General features: G+C 35.8%; 1 protein-coding gene across 1 annotated transcript in view; it reads left to right on the top strand.

Moving 5' to 3' along the window:
• The first annotated feature begins 3,516 nt into the window (after positions 1-3,516).
• LOC129578973 (EGFR adapter protein-like) overlaps positions 3,517-18,934 on the top strand; it is a 26,352-nt gene continuing 10,934 nt past the window's right edge. Inside the window, exon 1 of the mRNA XM_055468387.1 lies at positions 3,517-5,062. The gene's annotated coding sequence lies outside the window, so the exon portion shown is untranslated. The remainder of the gene's footprint in view (positions 5,063-18,934) is intronic.

The following is an 18,934-nucleotide window of genomic DNA, read 5'->3' as shown; positions in this document are numbered from 1 at the left end:
ACCGAAAGCGACATCGATAAAACCAAGTGATATAATATCTTTTCGGTTTGCGGAGATTTAAACTGCACATCAAAATCTGATATCTGTGGCGACTTTATGGTTCCCTTTTGTTTGCTTCGTTTCGCAGTCGGCAAACGATAAAGACTGTAAAGGGGGAAAACACAACCTATGAATCGCATCATATGCTTTTTGCAACCGCAAAATTCTTTTTCGCTTCTTCTACGGAATAACATGTTCTCGATTTTGGTTTATCGGTCCACGTGGAATATTATTTTTGGTTGTTGTCGCTTTTTGTTCTTCTTCGTCCCATTCATTTGTTCATTCACGCATACTCATTTCGCCTCAGCTGATGCATGGTCACATAAAACACACACACATATATATACCCAGAACGCACCGTATACCCCCGTATACGGGGACAAAGTTTTGATTCGATTTTGTTTTGGTTCGTTCATTGGTTGGTGTTCTTTGTCAAATCATAGCAAGTCCCCAAACGTTTCGCATTCCTCAGATAAATTAACATTGACACATATTTGGCCTTAAACCGATGAACATCTGCATACTGTTGATACATATTTGTTTGTTGTGGTTTTTTTTTACTCATCAATTCGCAAATAATGTTAAACTCAAGCGAAAGCAAAAGCAAAACGCAAATTAACTTGAAACAATTCGGTGTGCAATTTAAAATTTCCTTCATTTTAAAATTTCCTTCAAGTTTTGTCGTAAAAACTCAAATTGCTGATTACTCACATCGTCCATTGTATTTTGTATATGTAGTATATACGGTTGGTTGTCTTTTTGATGATATCACATCACATCCATATCTATTTAAACAGGAAGTATTGTGACGCTGTTGCACATCAACAATCACTTCGAAAGCATATGTGCTGTGCACGCGAACACGGATTCGCTTTATCGTTTATCGTTCTCCAGCGAACAAACATTTTCGCCACATTCCACACAAACACCGACTGCCAAGCAGCGACGATGAATTGCGGCATGTAATTACGAATAATAACGTCATCATGCAGCCACATACCAGAGAAAATGAAAACAAACCACCTCATTTGATTATATTCGTCGCGCGTACCTGATATTTGTTACTGTAACATTTCGACACATTTTACGATTGCATGCGTGTCTGTTTATGCCACTATTTCGTTGCAGTCTTTCGATTTTAGATGCTTTGCATTTCCAAGTGATTTGCTTTATTGTGAATGTCATTTCAAGGAAAACGAAAATATTAACCGACGTAGCTCATTCCATTTGAAATTCATTTTCAGTATTATGTTTAATGAAAACCCCGCTCTTATTCAAATGACGTTCATTATGTTCGTAAACAATGCTGCGTTCCATTCAGCAAGCAAGCTGTTCGATATTTCGAACAAAGTTTCGTTTCAATTTCTCTCGTTTAATCTCTCTCTCTCTCTCTCTCTCTTGCTTTCATTCTTGTTTTTTTTTCACAATTGATCGATAAATTATGGTATTTCTCCTACTAATACGAACAGGCAGATTTAAATCAGATAAGCAACAAATCTGCGTCCCCTCCATTTTCTGTCGCGCGCAATTTCTAAATTAAATACTCCCTTCGATTCGCAGAAAATTCATGGCACACAACATCAATAAATTCAAGTTGATTCGAACGAACGAAAATATGAGCAGGCATAATGCGAAACGCTTCCAAAGTGAATGTATCTCAAGATTCTCGACAAAGAGCTTCGTAATTCAATAAATGCCCGGTACAATTTATTTATTAGTTCACAAATTGCCCATTGTTGTGGATTCCACTAAAAACTCATTAATAATTCCTATTAAATATAATTACAGCCAAATGGTGTGTTGCAACGAACTTTCCAAAGCCCATACCATTTGCATTATTTGAAACAAATATAAGTGTTTTCGTAGGCAAATCCTCAAATGATGAATTGATACGATAGAGCTCACTGATATAAAATTGCTTTCGTACAGCCGACAATAAACCGACTTTGAAATGGTCAACCAGTGAACTTGGATCGTTATCCATTGTTTATATGCTGGCTGCTACTGTAATGTGCTGTTGCTGTGCTGTGCTGATTACAGGAGAAACGGAGTGTATGCCGTGCATCATGTACCACTTTGCTAATTTTTGCAAAGATACAGTTGGCTGTGGAAAAGAGCCGCTTCGGTGTTGGTGTAAGCACAAGCTGGTACACATGCGTTGAAAACCAGTTTCTCTCCTTCAATCACAACACTTTATTTCCGATGTTTAGATGGAAAATATTGCTGTTCTTTTGATTCATTGTGGCAAGTACGATTTATCGTCACACTTTTATACATTTGGCTCATCTTGACTCTCCGACTCTTTCAATGAAATCGTAAACCATAATGCACGATTCATTCGAATGTGATGCATTTGCCGGCTAAATAGTTCAATTGAATCTGTTTTCGTTGTTGTTGTTTTTTTTCGCGCGATTTGCGATTGTCCCACTTTCGGCTATAAAGAAAGATCTTATCGACTGCACGAACAACCTCCATCATTCATTGAGCAATTTTCTACGGATTTCTTGTTTTTATGCTTACCAGCTTACATTCGTAAATATGCCACATAAAATATTGCCGTTTATTCAAAAAGTTTCCGTGCAAGAGAACAGGATCACGTCGTTGTTGATTGGCAACAACTACGCGGCTTAGTAGAGAGACGAGAAAGTATCGTAGAACCAAGAACGTGCGATTGCCAAATTCAGAGGTACCACTCTCGCATACTGTATGCAAGCTTACATGTGTACAATGTATATTCCAGAACAGTTTATGCACGGTGCAGTCATCGAATTCAAAGTTGAACCGATTTAAAGAGCACACTGTTACACACTTGTAAGGATTCATGGTTCTTATTTATTCTCGCCAGGATCGGATGCATTTCATTGGCAAATCCGCCTTCGACCATCCATATCGTCTCGGTCACTCTCGTTACGCCGATGTTATACACAGAACATCGAATGCAAGCTTATTTCCACCAAAAAAAAATCTCTTAGCGCACACACATATCGAGCAATGCATGGTTACAGCTGAACTAACAGCGGGAGAATGTACCAAGCGTTCGGCATGCAGTATTGATAGTGGAGATCTCTCGTCTCTCTTAACTTGTTTTTACTCAACGCTTCTCGAGCTTCGATTCAATTCTCCATCGACAACAACACATAAACAAGGCCAATAGGAGCGCGATGCGATGCTGCTGCTGCTTCACACACAGGCTCAGCCAACACGCACGAGCACATTCATATTTATTTATGTTTATGTCGTTCATTCGCTCTTCGCCTTCATATGTCTATGTGCTTTTCATCTCAAATTTATGTATGTATAGACTATAATTTCTCGTCCTATATGTCGCCGACGATTGAAACTGTAGAGTCACTACACACTCCAGTTTACACACTTTACACTATACATGTGTACAGAAACAAAGCAGAGTTGAAAAAAAAGACGAAATAAACGACACAAATATAATCGCTTATTGAAAAAGCGAAACACATAAAAATTGATGTGGCTGCGGCCAAACAAAAAGCATTAATTCCATTCAGTTAACGTCCGTTGGTCTTATTCGGCGGTCTGTTGTTGCACCACTCACTCGCATCAGAGCATTCATTTCGCACTCGCGAAAGATTAACAGTCTCTTGCATCGCATCAAACTGTATTTAACGAATTGCATTTTGGAATTGAATCGCGAACGGATTGAATTGAAATTTGCCGATTGAATAAAAAAAAGAACACAAATTAAACCGTTGATTGTTTTGATTGAATTTATCGGCTGACCATCGTAACAAGTGACAAATATATAGTTAACGACGAAAAACAAATTAGTTAAAATATTTCGAACGTTAACGATAATTCGTATTGAAATGTGACCAATAGCTGTGAATTCAAATGGTTATTTCAAGAAAACAAAAATATTCTTAACAAAATCAAATTCGAGCAATAAAACCGAATGCAAACATCTCATGGGTTTACAGTGCAGTTTCTCTTCGTAATTTCAGTCGTTTTTCGTTAAGATTAAAAGGTGAGCGGATAAAACCGGCTGGGAACGAAACACATATACAAGCAGCCCCAGCAAATGGAATGTGAACGAAGTGATGTTTCTCCGTTGTAAAATTGCACAATGCACGTTTAATTATTCGACTCGCTGTGTTTCTTTTCTTTGTTTTATGAATTTTATGTTTTAACCGTACATTTTTCTACATTGTTTTTTCTCTCTCTCTATCTCTCTTTCACTCTGTCTGTGTGCGAAAAAAAAAAATTATTCAAAATAGTATAGTCGACGTTCTTCGATTCGCATCACACACAGTGGAACTTCTTCGAATGATTGAAGTGTGACGAATGAAACGAAAGGAACAGACGAAAAATAAAAAGAGTTGAAAATGAAATAAAAATAAATAAATAGAAAAGCAGGAAACCAGAAAAGTGCAACAATAAATATTTTGATGTGGAATTTCGTTACATTGTGCTTTTGATGTAGTTAATCGAAATAAAAGGGAATGGGTTGAATAAGCGTAACGGCTAGAAACGAATTAATGTGAAATGAATAATGTGATGCGCAACAACTGGGCTATTTGATCCTGAATTACTTCAATCACAATAAAAAGAACGCATGTGCGTGCATCGATGCACGGTTCAAGTGTGTAGTGTGTATAAATATCGAGGTACATGTATATGGGGTTTGATCACAATATTACGGCCGAGAAGACAATTGTTAATCACTCTCTACTCGATCGAAATATCAATAAACATTACACTGAAGTAGCTCATTTGGTTAGCATTTGGTCAAACATTACTACACAGAAAGATTTCGTTTTGTGGGTGCGTGTGTGTAATAGAATAAAGAGAAGAAAAAAACAATGTTCGATTAATATTTCTGGCCGCTGTGTGTCCATAATGGAATGCCTAAATCATCGACATAATCATCATAAAAGAATCGACAACATTATCATAGCCACCAATATATCGTCGCGCCTTCGACTGCTCACTTCACCAGCAACCAGATAAAAACGAACAGATTACTCATACACGAGCATGTAAATGCCCTCAAAAGGTAAATCGTAAATACCAACGTTTTTGCCATCAACAAAATATGAATAAGAAGATGCATTGTGATGCTTTTCGATTCCCGGATTTCGTTGATGGTGTTGTTGTTGATTTCCAGTCCATGCACCTTTTTTTTTTTCGTCCCGACGAATGGATCACAAAAGAGTCCAAAACATAAACGTTGAACACATTGTGATACAAATTATTTAAATTTGTTTTACAAATCAAAAGAGCATATCGGACATAAATCATGTGTTGGGTTCTATATGTATACGTAACAGTACAGCAGGCCATCGATCTGGCTGCAAAGCAATATCCAAATTCACATATGTTTTCATCCTGTTTATTTTCTTGAATTTCCTTCTACTCTGACCAGCTCATTATAATCTTAACACAATTTTTCACGTTATTCGGTCAAACCATGATGGTCACTCGAGAAATATCTATGTAAATCAGTTAGCGTCGATATAAAGCCATCTCCTCCCACTAAAACCCAATTTATTTGTGTTCCAATACTCGTTTAATTTTTCTTATTAACCAGTCCATGCGATGCCACGGAAAAGCACAAAATACATGGAAAACAAGAAAAATTAAAAACAATTTATTCAGAGAATGAGAATTAAATCTGAATAAGTATAAATGATGGTATTTTTATTTTCTATATATATATATATATTTAAATGAAAAGAATCGAAAGAAAAGAAATTTCATTGTGGCTGGTGATGTTTAAAGGAAGTTGTGTGCGCACAAACACAATGAAACAACAGGCACAATTACAAGCACATGTACATGGACCGTACCAAACCATGTAAAAAAGGCCACAAAGCCATCATGAGAAAGCAACATGCATCGTGATCATTTCAAAGTCTTCATTTCGTCGCTCTTTTGATTGTGAAGCGAATACGGGAAAATGAAGAATTCAATCTGTTTTGTATGACCCCGAAAATGATAATTTACGACACGACATTGGGAAACGGAATAATTCGCTTTGGCTACATGGATTGCATATTGTGCGTGTTTGTGTCGCTCTGTCGCGTCCCTTTTTCCCACTGTTTAGAATCGTTTTATATCCGTTACTTGAAATTGTTTGACTCGGGAAAATAGTCGCAAGAGACTCGAAAATTGCTGATAAGGGCCGCTCACTCAAAATACATTGACAAACTTTGGACAATGCGAATCATTGTGCGTGTATAAATCCGCTTGATGCGAAAAGCAACAACAGCAATATGTCGATAATGTCGTACTGTCGTTACAAACGCAAAAAGAAAAAAAGAAATCAAAATGTCGACTTACCGTTCATTCCACCGACAATGATGTCACGATATTTAAAGCATTTTCGAGGAGATAAAATGTCGACGGCCATTGAATATGAATGAAACCCGAATGACTTTCAGCGTTTGTCGAATCATTCTCGTGCACAAATTACATTAAGCTAAAAATATGAGCCGAAACGAAAAAAGGGAATGGGTTTACAGTTAAGCATGAGTGCTTGTTGCTGTGATTTCGTGATCTAAATCGAACGGAAATTATGTGTGCTGATGAAATGAAAATTGTTTTTGCATCGCCGATATTGATTATTACATTTTTGCGTGGAAAAGTGCACGATGGCATAAAGAAGTAAGAGACATGCACAAGCAAATGCAAACGCAAACCAAACACATTCGTCTGTGATGATATTTTTCTTTTTTTTATTTATTTATGTTCAGTGTAAACTTTCTGGTTACCGATGAACAAGCAGTATTTAGTGATTCATCCGAATTGTACACGCTTTGTTTTGAGGCCAATGTAAGAATTGCTATCAAACTTAATTTTTCGACTTCATGTTCGCGATTATGCATGTCCAATTATATGAAGTTTCATTTCATGTCAATTTTAAGGAGTATCTTTGCTGAGGTTTCAAATCGTGTAAAGAAACGAGACGGAATCATTCATCATTCCTATTTATTCTATTTTTTTTATTCGATTTTCGAGCTAAAAGAAAATCACTGCTTGACTGACGTATCTGAGTCGGAAATGCGAAAAAGATAGGATTCGTTGCCAGACCAATAGAAAAGCAACAAAAAAAAACTATCATTCATCTCAACTGGCTAGAGCGAACTCTTATATTCGACTTGAATGGAGGATTTATTTAGTACTATACATTTTGTAGCAATTACATGAAAAATATACACAAAATCCAGTCAGATGAAATAATCAAGTATCGATTTGTATTTTGCCCAACTGCTGAATGCCTAATGACGACAACAAGTATGCATTCCACTGATCTAAATAGTTTGGACATTTGCATTGTACACTTGAGCATTTTTTATTTTCTCAAATGAATTTTTCACTTGCCATCCGATAGGACTATCGATGTTTAACATTAAATTAGCAAACTTCTATACGAAAACACGTTTGTATTACGGTATGTTTCACTTTAGCATGCATTCAATACGGTTTGGACATTTGCATGGTTGGCAATTGCTAACGGAGAAATCTTATAAATTATGAATGTGTATTTAGCTGGTGTTATGAATGCTTGCGTTGGAGTTTCAACTATTTCCATCTTTTCGAAACGAACATACTGCTGTTTTGTATATGACAGCCTTAGCGATAAAGGGAAGCATATAAAATACCTGAAACAATATGTTTGATGCGAAATAATTGTGAATTAAATTTAAAAAGAAAAAAATAAGTAGCCGCTGTGAAAGAACAAAACAAACTTTTTTACTTTGTTCTCCACCAGCATTGTGCACTGATAACATTAACTTGTTTTAATTTTTCACAAATGGTATGTTCTATTTTACACCAGATATTTGTAGTACATTCTCGTTCAGACGATTTTCTCAGTTTCGTTTGATTCAACGGTTGATATATTGACTAAACGATTTGTTGTTTGCATTTTCAACCTTCCGACAACTAAATATTCAAAACTATTCTACTTTTCCGCACACCCCATTGTGGGCGAAAAAGTATTTTAATCCACAAATATTGTATCTGTAACGACACTCTTCATACGAAATGTCCATGGTTGACAAACGAACTCACTATAATGAACTTTTCCATGAAGAATCGAACTCTAGTATCATTTAGACGTGTTTAGTGTCGCCAAGATTGTTTGAAATGATGTCCCTAATTCTCGATTTCTTTTGGTGTATGGTGGGAGTAGACAAATTCTGTATGATGCGTGCGCAAAAGTTCGTCCTAATGAAAGATTATGTTATTAAAGGGAAGTCAGGAAACCTAAAGTTTAAAGTAGAATAGTTTTGAATATTTAGTTGTCGGAAGGTTGAAAATGCAAACAACAAATCGTTTAGTCAATATATCAACCGTTGAATCAAACGAAACTGAGAAAATCGTCTGAACGAGAATGTACTACAAATATCTGGTGTAAAATAGAACATACCATTTGTGAAAAATTAAAACAAGTTAATGTTATCAGTGCACAATGCTGGTGGAGAACAAAGTAAAAAAGTTTGTTTTGTTCTTTCACAGCGGCTACTTATTTAGTTTGTTGGTTTGTCTGGTTTTGTTTTGTTTTGTGCAAGCATGCCAAAAAGTTGTTTTTGCTTAAAACTCCCAAACCATAAACGGAAGCATTCGGATTTATTTTGTTATGTCTCTACCGATAGCACGATGGACATGAATCCAAATGTGGAATCAGAAAAATAAACTACTTCCAAAGTAGATCCATTTCTAGAACTAATTTGGAAAGAATTTCATTTTTTTTTGTCTCATTTTGCGCAACAGATCAATCGTTTGAAAAAGAAAATTCATCGCTTATTTTCACATCTAATTACATCTAATTTCACTTGAATGCAGTCGTTCATTTCTGAATAGAAAAAAGGTGGAAAATACGAATTATTGGTCACACCAAATCAAATGAAAGATGGAATAAAATATTGCGATAGCATTGCTATGCACTATAGTATGCATATACTAGAGATAAATGAAAAGCAGAACTGGTTCTCCATGACAACCGACGTGTTTGTGTATTAAAACATATTGTAGTTTCTCATTATGATCGAATCATTGCGCTCCGTATGAACCATGGTTTGCGTTTAAATTCCTGACTTGCAAAAAACGAAAAGAAACAGAACGAAAGAGAGGGAGAAAGAGTGAGAAGAAAAAAGAGAGATAGAGAGGGGAAAGTCAAAGCCACTACGCAGAAATATTTCTATATAATAATCGATGTACCAATAAACTCACACTCTTTTCGAGCATGAAATCTGCTAGAGCTACGCAAAAACAAAAACGATGTGACTTCATCGTAATCACATCAAAATGGTAAAATTGTTTTTCTGCCATCGAGAGAGCGCGCGCGCTCACGCTTCCAATGCACTCAATCTCTATCTGAGTGAGTGCATTGTGCATAGTTGTGCATATGGTAATTTGGTTTTGTCGATTTTTCTGCAGCCAAGTGAAGTTGTTCGCAGAGAGTTCGAACATGCGTTAACCGTTAATGAGGCAATGGAACGACGAAAGAGAAATCACCGAAATGAACTGGATATATTTATTCAATGCATTGCTAAGATAAACACCACGCTAGATACTATCTTTACTCGAGTATTTCGGCAGAATCCGGCCGATAAAAGCGCTTACCATCTGTTCCGTTCGAAATGCGATTCATTTTATGTCGCTTCGAAAAGGCCAAATTCAAATGAAGCGGAAACTAACTGTGATAGACGCTGACCCGTACACTCGTTACACAACTAAATTAGTCGCTTTAATTCTTCAGATTCATACACATTTACGTGGTTTACATAAGGAATGTGTGTGCGCATTTGTAATTTTTGCAATGGTTCTGTTTCGTTGGAATCTGAACTTGGTCGCGGCAAGCGTTGAAAACGAAAACAAATACAGACACAGATACAGCCATAGACACAAACACTACAACATCTTCAGGTGAAAATAAAATAACAAGGAAGCACTCCGAATGATAAGGAGCGGGAGAGAAAAAAAGGCCCAATTAAAATTCCTGGAAGTTTCATTCGAATCAATTAGCGAGATGATCGTAACACGTATGAAAGGAACAAAGAGCGAGGATGATGACACAACCACTCATTCATTTGAACATTCATTTGAATCAACAGTGACAACGACAACGCAATAATGTTTGTGTTTGTCTTATGTCTTGTTAAATTTTCCATTCGCCAGTTTGACTTCACATTATATCAGGCATACCTTTTTCGTCGTGTTAGATTGATAATACTGCTGGTAACAAAATGCCCATTTCAGCGGAGATCTTATGCTGTTTCGGCCCTTGTTCCATCACATCTTCATTTGAAGCCATGGATGGCATCTCTATTTATAAGTTGCCTTCAATTATGTCTTTAATTTTCCAGAAAAATGTCAATTATGAAATGATACGATAAACATTGCATGGCGTTGACGCATCACAGTCTCTCTCTCGTTCCCTCTCTCCCATACCTTTCATGATAGCGACTGTAAAATGCGCAAAAGACATTATACTGAACTGGTTTCGTCTGATCATTCGACCATCCTGTCTTCGGTCATTGATTGTGCACAATATTCGTCAAGCACACACTTTGCCGCAACTAAAACACAGACGCAAATACTCGTTTCGATGGTATATTCTTGGTTGCAAGTGGTGAACCAGATGACAATGGTATGATAATTTACTAGATCATGTACTCTAATAAATAAAGACGTGAAAAGATTCAATTCACATTGAGGCGGAATGAGTATACAGCCAACAAATCAGCAGTCCACTTTCAGGTTAAATCATTCGTTTTCCATCGATTGTATAGCTTGGAACAGTCGATAAAGTATACAACGTTCAACAATTATATGATAAGACTTGGAATTTTTTCCGGATCAAAATAAAAGAGTCGTCTCTGTTGCTTTGGTGAGGGGAAATAATTGAAAATTATTAACCAATTTATGAAAATGTTGAAAATGCATCACATCCCGCAGCTTGAATTGAATTTTTTTTAAAGCTAAATCTCAATCGATTATTATGCGAACGGAGCTTCTTATATCATCAAATATGTCAAATATTACTCAAATACAACACAATATTGCAACTTTTATTCTGTCTCTAATGGACAGAGTTTGGTCTTCGGTTCGATTAACATTAGAGCATATTCTTTGTACGAAGTAATTGAACCAATTCTGTTCGTGCACTTCCTAAAAGTGTGGTTACACGTACATCGTATTCTGTTTTCTATTGACAACGTTCTATCTCCGTCTGAATATAAAGCAGAAAAAAAAATGGCATCATTCGAGCGGCTGCTGTATTGCTATAATATATTTCCATTTTGTTTCTGGATGGGAAAAAAAACCAAGACAATTACTAAGATAGAAAAAGGAATATATTTACAACACACACTCCAATGATGACAAAATCGATGGGTAGAAGAAAAAAAGCCCGAAATGAAGACGATTTAATTGAAAGCAATGGGCAACGATAAAAACCTCTCAATTCCATATCATCAGTTGGTCGATAGGAACGATGAGCCGAAGACGACGGAGAAAAAAAAATCGAATCGAATCGAATCAAATCGAGTTACAATGAATCTCGCAAAAAGCTGAACCGAAGAAAGAACGATACATTCTTTTGTTATCAAATCGATTGCTTTTCTAGCACTAAAAATGCACGTTCTGTCGACATGTCCCCAGCAATACATGAATGTGAGCACACAGACACACAAGCACACATTCATTTACGTTGTGTGTTGAGAACTGTGTGCAGGAAGGCTGGTTGTATGAAGGCCAATTTGGAAGAAGGTGCTACGTAAATATGGTGAAAAATTGACTGTCTTATCAAAATTGATAGTTTAGTATCTACATTTCAATACCTTTGTAATTTCACTCTTATTTACTAATATTCTTTCGCACGGAAATCGCATTGTTCATACTTGCATAAAACTACCATTCGATAGCAAGAAATAAAATCAAATCAAATTTTTCTAATAAATTTAAATTGCGATTTTCTGTCAAATGTCACTTTGTTACTGCCAAACGCCTTCTCCGACAATGCCCTTCAACATTATTTTTACTGTTAGAACGACAATTGTACGAATATAAACGCAGATCGCGTGATGTCAACTATCCATTGCAATGGTTAGTTCAGCTCATTCGATTCAAGTATCGGTTCTTGTGCACAGTTAAGTTAAAGACACTTTTATTTTTGGTACATTTAATTCTCATTCATTTCTTTTGCATCGTACTATTTGCTGCAATATAGTGTGGCAATCACGAGATGTTCACTCCACAAATTGCACTTGATTCTCGGCAATTCTCGGCTACAACTTCACATCACGTTGGCAATCATTCACAATGTTCGAATTGATGTGTGCCTGTGCATATATATACAAACAGGTGACTTGAGTTGCTGACTCTGTCGAATTGAAACTAATAAAATTAGAAAATTAATTAAAACGGACAAGTAAAATAAATGTTCTCAGATTCATTTGTGTAAACGAGAATATACCAGCAATAATCCGTTCACAAGATTTATTCAAATGGCTTTCATGCGTTCCGTTGATTTTCGTCGTAATGGAAAGAGTTCAATGATAATTGAACAGATTCCATTTCATTTAATTTCAATGTGGAAAGAAATGAACGTTTTTTTTTTGTACAAACCAAAAACGTTGTAGTGTGCAATGATTTGCCAACCTTTTGTTGCAATTGTCATGGAAAAGTGACGTACAATATGTGCTACGTACACATGGATGTCCGCATAGAACAACAAACAATTATTGCTTTTGAGTTGTCTTGTTTTACTTCTAATATCATATTCAAGCCATCCTTAGCACTCACCACGTCTGACTGCAAAACAGTAGCCCATTCTATGTACCATGTTCCATGCATGAGAAGAGCAACACATACATTTTTTGTTTAAAACTATAAAATTACATGCAGCATACGAATTTATGACGCGGTCAGAATATTAATTATGACACCTGAATTGGTGGATGTGAAGCTGTGTGTATATGAGATGCGTTCGGTGTTTAATGTGTGGCCAAATAAATAACAATATTAAAACTAAAACCACGAAATACCATAAATACACACAACGACGAAATGTAATTGTACGACCGAGACATTTACGGATAATCGAGATGTTGGTTGGATAGCATGGCAGTGCTGGTCTTAGTTTGAAATAGTTTCGTTCGTGTGTAAAACAAAACACATAACAACGACACTGTCGCTTGTTCGAAAATGTTCCTGGCGATAAGCACCAACTGAGATTCATACGTGTGTTTCAGGTGCCTTAATCTCGTGTCAGAGCCGAACATGTATATAAATACACGTACACACACAGAGAGAAAGAGAGAGAGAGAGAGAGAGAGAGAGAGCAATACACACCAACTAATAATAGTTTAGTTGTTGGCAAGTTTTGAGCTTGGCCATTCGTGTTTATATGTTGATTCGACGTGCTCGCCATAAGACATACCGTTTGTAAGATCAAATACCGTCACCCACAGGAACATGTATATTAAAAACATGCCGTGTGTTTCATATAAATTAATTCAATGCTGCTAATACTTTCTGTTGCTCTTGTTACAAGTACATAATAATCCCTATTTAAATATTTATCGACCAAATGTAAATAACATCTGTTCACTGGCATTGATTCAATGCTACAGATTTTTGCTGGTAAAAATAAAATACACACATTATCTTAGAAATGAGTTAGCACATTCATTTATCCAAAGCTTTTGGAATTGTGGCGAACAATTATTTGATGGATCTTTGGCACAATGAAATATAGCTGTTCCTACGATAATTTGAGTTTTTCAGAAAACTTATTTGTTATCAAAATTCCATTTTGAAATTCTAGGGTTTTAGAATTTGAATTCGTTCAGTTTTTCATGACGAATGATGTGCTACTTTCGCTTTAAAGATTCCATAAAGCTTTTCGAAAGAATTGATTAATCAACGCTCTACCCTAGATTTTCAAAATGGAATTTTGTTAAAAAATAAGTTTTCTGAAAAAGTCAAATTATCGTAGGAACAGCTATACAATGAAACGGCAAATAAAAACTTTAAAAAGTCTATGACGGCGAAACGCTTAAGCGCAGCCCATTATTCGAATAATACAACCAACAGGAAGTGTTGAGAAGGTTTTTCAACCATGAATGCAAAAGTAGAGGTAAATTGAATTTTGTGCACGGGAAGTGGAATTTGCTTGCTTGCTTATGACTGTGCAGCATTATACCCGCATTTTGTACCAAAAATCATGTTTTTAGCACTACATGAAATGTAGAGCTACTTATCTGCTTTTTTTTCTCGGTCAAGTTTGACTACTCAAACAAATGTTGGTGAATTTGAATTATATGCTCATATTCTTTATTTGATTTAAAACCGGTGCACAAATGAAGATTTAATATATAACACTTCATATATACATAAAAGATTGACATACAATTTTTTTATTTTTCCAAACTATATTTTATCATACATTAGTATCATACATTTTATTTGTTTCTTATATATTACTTCAAAGTTACTTTGATGAAATACATTTCATGTAGTGCGCCAAAAAATAGTTTGTTGTGAAACAACAAAATAGATTAAGTAACTAAAAACTCAAGAACGCAGAGCGGAGCGAAATTTGTTTTTCTCTAAAATTGTGTATGATTTTACTTTGTTCAATGAATGAAAATTAATCGAAGGTGAGAGAGAGAGAGAGAGAGAGAGAGAGAGAGAGAGAGAGAGAGAGAGAACGCAAACGTTCAAATGAAAGAAACAAAACTGAATCAACAAGAAAAGAGAAGAAATGTGCACATAAACAAATATAATCTACATTTATTCCCATTAATACCGTTTGAGAATCTGCGAATCCATAGGAATTACTGGACGAGTAGCGAATAATCTTCGCAACGAAAAGAATGCTTTCCGTTCCGACGAAGAGTAAACATTGCACATTAAAAACATATAAAATCCCATCAAGAGCACAAAAAAAGATAGAAAGGGTAAAGTGTTTTTGAGCTCTATTCTTATTTATGTGCGTATAAATGGGAACGACAATACACCAGCACACAGAATTATGTTGGGCAGATTTCGATTTCCATTTGTGTACTTTTTTAAATTATAACACAGTAAACGGAACATTCGGCTGTTCGTCCAAAATGGACATTTAAGATAGGCCACGGCATTTTTTTTTTTTAAATTTAATATATTGTTCGGTGATAGCATTGTACCCTTTCCGCCATGACTATCAACCGAATTTGTGCTTCTATTCTCAGTTGCATTGTATTCATCCTAAACGTGCGGTGGACAACCCAGTTCAATTTGTTAATAAATGTGTTTTAATTTCATTGTAGAGTATGCTTTTTAGTGTGTGTTTTTTTTTTCATCGAGATTGTTCTGTATTCTTTGGTCTCTGCTTTTCTCTTTCACCAATGTTGCTTCCTGTGGCCATATGCTGTTTGTTACCTGTAGTTTTCAGAGAGTTTTAAATGTGCAATAATTGCTTTTTTTGCATCGTCTTCTGCACCGTTTATTTGCCGAAAAAAAAGAGTCGCATTTTCCCAAATCAAAGCTGAGTCAACTGGGGCGGAAATAAAAATCGCCAAGAACAAAAATCCAATAACGGCAAAGATGTGAAACATCACCCGCGGTTTTCGTTTACATTGTATTTCGAAAATGTTCTGAGAGCAGTCGTTAGCAGAAGCTCGTTTGGTTGTGCACACTTTTCTGTTCATTCGAGTGTTTCATGACGTGCTTTTCACAGCAATTGCTTGTTTTGCACCGTAAACTAGAAGGAGATTTCGTTACGATGGAGAGTTGGAAAATTTACATTTTACTTAAAGTCTTCAGCAATGAAATATAATACAAAAGAAATAAACTAGTTTAACGAGAGGAAAGCACGTAAAGATAACGACAGAACGATAATAAAAGCCCATGGAAATTCGGAATGTTATAAGAACCCAAATAACAAAATAACAATCTCTAAGAGTTTGCAACAGAGTAACATGATTTGTTCATGTGTACTCTTCACTATTTGCAGTGTGCGTATGCAAACAGTTTAAGTAATGAGCACTGAAAAAAACACCCTAACAAATATCGGTCCAGCTCCGTCTAGTCTTGAGTCTATTGTTGGTCATTGAATTTGCTTGATGTCAAGATGTAAAGAAAAACGTACCTTAGTATGAATAGAATGTTAATTGGTTTGTCTGCGATACAGTACACTTGAAAGGTATGCAAATTTTGAGTGTTTGGATTATCTCAAACCAATTTAGAGCCGACATAACGGTAGGAAATCGAATTGAATTGGTTTTTCATGCACGATCAAACGGGAAATCATTACTGCTAATTAAATTTTAATGGAAAAAAAAATGCATAATAGATCCCATTTCAATCGGGAAAACGTTGGCGAAGAGCAACCGCAATCGCAAAGCATCAAGCATGCAACTTGTAAGTTGAGTTGAGAGAAAATTGCAAATTAAAATGAATTTTCGACCAAGTTTCTTGAACAGAAAGTTGTGGTCTCACTTATTCTATGATCAATGTAGTGTTGCCTCTCTCTTTCCCTCGATAGACCACATGCATATGCAGTAGATGTACGTTAATGTGGAGGAAAGCCGTTTAAGATAATTTATGTGCAAAAAAATAGCAGATGAAAGCAGAAAAAAAATTGGGAGAACTGATTATTATCTTTGTAGAAGGACATATACAATGGAAGCAGTAGGAACCAACTGTATATGAAGTCATGACAATAAATAAATGGAACAAGCGCGAATGTTTGTTCATAAAATATTTACAACGAAATGTTTTAATGTGTTATTTGGAACAATGAATGAGAGCGACAGTATATGTCGAAACAAAAGGCGAAGGAGAAAAAAAAACACGACACAAAATATGCATACATTGTAACGGTAAAGCACTTTTGGATGCACATTAACGAAAATCCATCATCGTTAAGTGTACGGAAAGTGGGAAAATAAACAGAAAAACGGTATGGAAAAGAGAAGAAGGGAGGGTGGGCGGATGGATGGATGGATGGATGGATGGATGGAGGTAGAGCGAGAGATGAAATGAGATGAGTCCGTAATTCCGTATCTATCCTTTAGTCACTGTAACACTTTTCTCAAACACTTAAGTGCTGAACACTTCGTGGCCGTGATCTGATTGAGAGTGCTTTCGCTTTTCCTTCAAGCCCTCATTGCGCGCGCTACACACGAATAGGAAAAGTGATTTTCTGCAAGGGAAATCCATTGTCAGACATTTACCGTTGTTCCCATTTCGTAACCGTTCTTATTAGCCTTTGTGGATCGCATGAAGTTCAATTTCAAGGCAAATAAAATGAAAATAGATACCGAACAAGAACATAACGGAAAAAAATATACGTATAAGGATCGTGCGATGTGAAATGAGAGTGGGAGCGGGCGAGACCCAAAACCATTATCACAATATTCACTTTGGAATTGAAATTGCCCACAGTGCTTTTGAGTTTGACCTTTTTTTTCGTGCTATTATTTCCTAGGGGAATATCACGCTCCTGAATCTTGTGAGATATTTGAGATATTTTAAATAAACATCAATTGTATGACATATTTTCGGATATTTCGAATAAATAAATCAGATTTTTGTGGATTTTGGAGATATTTGAGATGTTTTGCATTAAATCCGAATAAATACATTTAAATATCATTCATAATCACAAAAATCCACAATATTCCGCCGTATTCACAAATATCCACCATATTTCATACGACAAATTCTTAGAGATAAATTGGATTTTTTTGAAATATTTGAAATAATTTAAGCGTGATATTCCCCTAGATTATTTCCCTCAAGCTTTGCAAGTGATTGAGTCTGTATGTGCGCTGCGCGCTCCGATTCAGTCATTTGTTCATCATTATCATAATAAGTTATATAAGGTAATTTACGCAGTAGTCTCTCGCCGTTGCGGAATTATTTGCGCATGCATCAGTTTAATTGTAAATATCTCTAGTGCTCATTGTATGTATTTGTGGGTATGTGTGTTGTGCCTGTTTGGTGTTCAAATGTCTGAAGTAGACATAAATAACACTTTGTTCATATGCATATCTACCACAGTTGTGCTTTCTTCATAATTTTTTTCTTGGCACTCACATCATTTGCTGAACAAAGTCTGTACACATTTCTTTTCGAATATTTTTACGTTTCGTCTGATGGTCACTTTTTGTGGATGCACGAGGAAAAGCGTTGACTTTGGGGGAAAACAACGATGGCAAAGATTTGAGTATATCTATATATATATATGTGTGTGTATAGTTATATGATGTAATGAAGCTTCAATTCACATGACCAGGCAATCAGGCCGATGAGAATGATTATTTTCTTCGGTTCTATTTTTTGCACCCATTTACAATATGTATTCCATACGTAATCAGAATCTATTTTTATTTCGGTATCATATAAAAATACTACGGTATTTTGGTTCAACCCTCGATGTATATATCACATTTATCGTAGCGTATCTGGCGGAGTACTCCACATCAAGTCATCGTATTGCAAAAGCTACAGTATCGCAAAAAGACGTATCGTAAGCGGGAGCAATTTTACTTTAATTAAATTATTTGAATTTTTAATTCGAGCTCAACTTTATTGTCGTCACCACGACAATCCACGAGCACTTGATGTGCTTTTTTGGAGGGACACCACTGAATTCATTCATGAATAAAAAGAAAGAAAACAATAAAAACGCTTTTTCCCATGATGACTTTCTCCCCCCAAAGTCCGAATAAATTAAATTATGCTTTTTTTTTGGATACGTCAAATGCACATCCAGAAATTCCATTTAATGTGCCATTGATTTGATTAAATTATTTATATAATTTTCATTTTTATTTTGCACCTAAAACTTATGCAAAATATTGCGTGCGACTCATCTGAATTCACAAGAATACTTTGAACTTCGTTAGCGCCTTACCATTCGATATGG

This window comes from Sitodiplosis mosellana, unplaced genomic scaffold (assembly GCF_009176505.1).
Source record: "Sitodiplosis mosellana isolate CC-2019 unplaced genomic scaffold, AAFC_SMos_1.0 Smas_scaffold_6226, whole genome shotgun sequence".
NCBI lineage: Eukaryota > Metazoa > Arthropoda > Insecta > Diptera > Cecidomyiidae > Sitodiplosis > Sitodiplosis mosellana.
Note: the sequence above shows the minus strand (reverse complement) of the source record. Positions and strands in the feature narration are given on the sequence as shown.